The 5000-nt window shown below is 39.7% G+C and overlaps 1 pseudogene; it reads right to left on the bottom strand.

Moving 5' to 3' along the window:
• Positions 1–5000, bottom strand: part of LOC138037337 (uncharacterized) — an 8875-nt pseudogene that overhangs the window by 898 nt on the left and 2977 nt on the right.

Here is a 5000-nt window from a genome sequence, read left to right as displayed (position 1 = left end):
CTTTGTGCCTAAGAAAATAAAACCAGATTGAAAAGCTGCAAGTACAAAATTATGGTTAACATGAGAGGTAAAATATAACTGATTTTTAAATCAGTCATAAAATTGCATTGTTGGAAATTAGTCATTTCTAAGCAATAGTAATCTACTTTTACATTTCAAAACAGATACTTTATCCAAGGTATCAGGAAAATGTGGTTTATTCACGTGTTTATTTAGAAACGGGCATTACATTTCTATTAACTTATCATTTGAAGAAATAAATATCGTTTCATTTAACTAACCTACTTTGATCCATTTCCTACGCTCAATGTTGTCATAGTGTGCACATTCTTCAAAAAGCTTGTCAGGGTGATTGGTATGTTTGTTTGACACATGCTGCATGAAAGATTTCCATTTTGCTAAAATTAAATCTTGGAAACCAGATTTTGTTGAGGTGGAACACCAAAAGATGTGGTTTTTTACAGCCTTCACCCATTTTGCTATCACTTCGCAACCTTTTACTTTGCTGGCAGCCAGAAGTTTCTTCACCAACCCTTTTGCTACATGCCATTGGTCAAAGAAGTGAGTCGCTGAAGGTTGACATTCTCTGATCCATTTAGCTATTCCTCTGTGTCGGTCGGAAACAAAAACTTTGATTGTAAGCCCTGCAACCCTCTGTAAGTAATCAAAGCAGAGCTTAGCACCTTCTAGTTCCATAGCATTGCTGCTACCTGTCTGGTTGGCCTGCAATCAAGAAACACAAAATTGCATGGTCTGCTGCAGAATCATCATTGCTAGATTTAAAAAACATATTTCCATTCACTAACTTCGATGAGCATAAACCATGTATCTCGTAAAAACATCTCTTATTAAATTGAGATTTTTATTCAAATACCTGGATTCTGCTCTACTACGAACACATTTGGAAAAACCTGATGCATTTAGTGAAAGTAGCATGTTCACTGAAAATCATGGAGCTATTATAATGAAACACCCAGTAATTTTGTATTACAATTACCTGTAATAACTCAAAGTGCACAATCTTCATTATAGGTGAGCATAGGAGTGTGTACACCCCAAATTTAGCTAAATGCCCCATCGAGTCAAACCCCCCATCTCCAGACCAAACTGCATCTTTCATGCCCTTTATCTTTGTAACCAATGATGCCTGATAGGTTTCCCAGTACTTCAAAATAATTGGAAAGAGAAATCTGCTTTGGTGGTAAAAGAATGTCCTTGATTCATACACACTTAGCCCCATGTGTTTAAAAACAAGGAGTAATTTACTAATGGAGGCACCAGCCATTAAGACAGCAAAACTGAGAAGAACATTTCCAGCTGGATATCTCCCCAGTATAAATGGCTGACTCCTCCATTTGAAAATTTTCTTGCATGATTGACAGTATTGGGTTACTGTCACCATGGTGCCGCAACTGTCCATTGACGCCTTTGGATTGTTGGCTTTGCAGGTAAAGCAGAAAAGGGAGAAAACTGTCATCAACGCACTGTAAAAGACAATAAATTTTGGTTCATCCTGACATGGGGTACCAGGTGTCACTGAAAAAAAAAACATATTAGTAAGAGCTTGATTTTTGTCTGAGTAATTAGATGAATACATTGCTGGACTACATCTGTTATGTGGGGCTAAATTCGCTCCAGATAATAAGTAAATACATGGGTTTATTAGCAACTAAATACATAACCCCTTATATAGTTTGCTGAGAATATACAATGAAATGTAAAATAAGGCGCTTTACAAAAACTCCATAAAAAATAAAACTCAACTAACAAAATAAAAATTAAATAAGGTGATTCTGAATAAAAACAGTACAAAAAGTTTCTCAGTTAAATCATTCCGCAAATTGGCAGAGGAGAAACGATGCGAAAAGGAATCGAAAGTACAGTGGTTCCCGACAGAAAAAAATTGGAAAGAGGAATCGGAGCTAGTCAATTCCTACGTACTTGATAGTATTTCTTGTCACAGGATTATCCACCTCTTCATCATTCCCATCGTTCAGGTTCTCTGCTTGTTCCTCTAACAATTTCCATTCAGGATCGGTGTCTTTTTCATCTTCATCAGATAAGGATTCCTCACTTGGGAGGTCGAGGGGATCTTGGTCATTGCCCATCTCCTTGTCAGTTGGCCTATCATATTCTTCTTCGTCGTCTTCGTCAGAGCTAAACGACATGGACTGTTTTTGTAGTTGCTATTCGGTTAATATGAAAAGAATAAAAAATATCAGTTACTTCGCCAACAAAGAAATAGCGCAATGTTCCAAATAGACTTTACCTTTAAGAGATCTTTATTTATCCTCTTGAGACCTGCAACTTCCATCTGTAACACAGTCCTTCTTTGCTTCACTTTCCGGCAAGAATCCTGTACCTGCCCCAAGCGTTTAACGTATGTTTGGCACATATCACAGGTAGTTGTGGTCGGTTCTGATGCATATAGTGTTGAACAACAGACCTTGGGCTCGATATCAGGAGGATAAATCACATTTGTCTCTGGTAAAGGAACCGGTGTCAGTGGACAGACATCAACATCTTGATCGTGATCACATGGCGGTGGCAGCGAATCGGCCAAAACGTCAGAAATGTGAGGAGCTTCTTTCGGTTCCTCATGAGAAGTTATCAGCTGCTTAGAAGCATGTCGAATAATCTAAGTGTAAGAATGTAAACATAGATATCCAAATCAATCCTAAAGCTACAAACTGCGTATTCATTCCTCGTCCAAACGCAAAGCGAACTTTCTCAAAATTTCACACCTTTTGTAAGCACACACTTACCATTCTTTGCTGGCGCGAGGTCAAGGCATTTTCTTGCAGCTGTACACAATCTTTGGTTGGCACAGCACCCTTCTTTGACCATCGCTTTGTTTGAAAGGAAGAGCCTTCTCCGAGATTTAGATCGAGTCCCTGCTCAAAGTCTGACAATTCAAAATGCACGGAACACAGTACTGATGTTTTCGATGGTTGCCACTTTGCCCGATGTCTTCGCACGAAGCGAACCCATTTCTCGCGAGTTACATCGTCACAAGGAAACATATGCATCGATATGCCCACTGTTCGGGAGTTATTAGTACAACTAACATTTCCGGGCCCACCAGCTACACAGTACTTGCCCAAAGACTTTTTTTTGGGCTTCTCAACATTTTCGCCGCACTCCATGCTCACTTGGGGTTTACTCGGAGTTCTGTGATCCACAATAGATGTATACAACCAGTGACGTCACACGGCTGTTTTGGCCGCGCCAAGATGGCCTCCAATTTTGGGCGCCATTAGCCAAGTTCAAAGGGCTAAAAGAAAGCTTTCCGCGCTCCGTTCAACCAAAAAAACGCCACAGCGATTGTAAGTAAGGTTCAAACTTTATTATTATGCAAAAATGTCAGATACGAAAATTTCGTTTCAGTGGCACTTTAAAGGAATAATGGAGCCAGCAAGTTGCACTTTTGTTTATAGCCAATTCACAACAAACAGTTTCTCCTTGTGTGACCCAATTGTTTACATTTTGTACACTTACTAGTTGTTCTGGAACTGGTGGCTTCCCTTTCAGTAGAAGTGGAGGTGTTTTGTACAGTTGCACCTGAAATTATTGACCGCTTGGGATGAGGCAATACCTCACCTTTGCTGGGGGTAGCAGTCATGCGTCCACTGAAGTATGCAAATTATGTTTCCTCTATAATACCAAGGTGCAATTTGGTGCAGGAGAAATGATGAGGCTTCCCGTGGGAAGACACAATGATTAAATCATTTGCACTTGTCATACAAGATGCTTGGAGGCATTCACATTGGAAGTTTTTCTGTATGAAGGCATTAACTTTAAATGACAAGAACCACTGACATGTTCATACATAAAAACAAGGTGTGCCTCTCAGCAAGTGCCAACAAGTGAGATAATTTTTGTGGTGGTGCACTGTAAGTGCATTACACACTTTGTCACTGGGTTGTAAGAGTGTAAGTCCGTGGTGACAATAGTCCCGACCAGAAAACATTTATTTTGAAGCAACCGTGCAATCTTTGTCTTTTCTTCATGACACAGAAACTCGTCAGCCCAGTTCAGGTTTTGTTGGTTTTGGGTGCATTGAACTACAAAGAGACGAAAAGTGAACCCCAGTTGCCCCAAGGACATTGTTTTGACGCGTTTGTGGAAAAATAATTTGTATATCGAAGAACCCGCTTCTGTCACGAAAAGCAAACCCCAGTTGCCCCAAGGACATTGTTTTGACGCGTTTGTGGAAAAATAATTTTTATATTGAGGAACCCGTTTCTGTCACGCAAGTAATATACTTAAGCTGAGGAGACATTGGCTCGCACAATAAAGACAACAGTTTATTTTAAAAGCTTCTATATGAAGAAAATCGGCTGAACAATTTCGGTTACTAACAGTAAAATGCATGTACTTTAATAACAATAGGCTGAAATTACAAAATGACCAAAAATTTTACAGAAACCCTGTCCTTAAGTATCCCTCTTTACCACCCCACTAAACTTGCTAGCCCGGCATCTATAAATTTCCATAGTTTCTCCTTTTCTTCATGAGATTCGACAGGAAACTTGCTAAATAAAAGAACCTTCAAGGAATTTAATTTGTTTCTGTCAAGACGTTGTTTCTTATGACTGCCGTCTGTGTTGCTGGTACCTAATTCTTCTTTAGTGAAGAAGAATGGCAGAAGTTTGACAGCGCATCTGTACCTTGAGTGCTCTCCTTGTAAGGTTGTTTGAACAGCCTGTACCTTTCTCGGGGTGACGCAGGTCTCAATAACCTCGTTGCCCATTGGTGATCGGTCCAGTTCATTGTCTGCAGGAGGAAGAGCAGGTCGTAATGGAGTGAATGGCTGGACTTCTGGGGCTATGACCTGGTAATTATAAACATCAGCACGTCCGTACATTGAAAATACCCCGTGTTTTGGAGCAACTTCAGAATCAATACGTCGCCACTTCCTAATTTTGAAAACAAAGTCCTGATTTTAGGTAGATTTATTTTATCAAAGATGACAATAACAGCATTAATTCAGTGCATCC

Source organism: Montipora capricornis, chromosome 2 (genome assembly GCF_036669925.1).
Source record: "Montipora capricornis isolate CH-2021 chromosome 2, ASM3666992v2, whole genome shotgun sequence".
Lineage (NCBI taxonomy): Eukaryota > Metazoa > Cnidaria > Anthozoa > Scleractinia > Acroporidae > Montipora > Montipora capricornis.
This window is presented reverse-complemented; position numbering and strand designations above follow the sequence as displayed.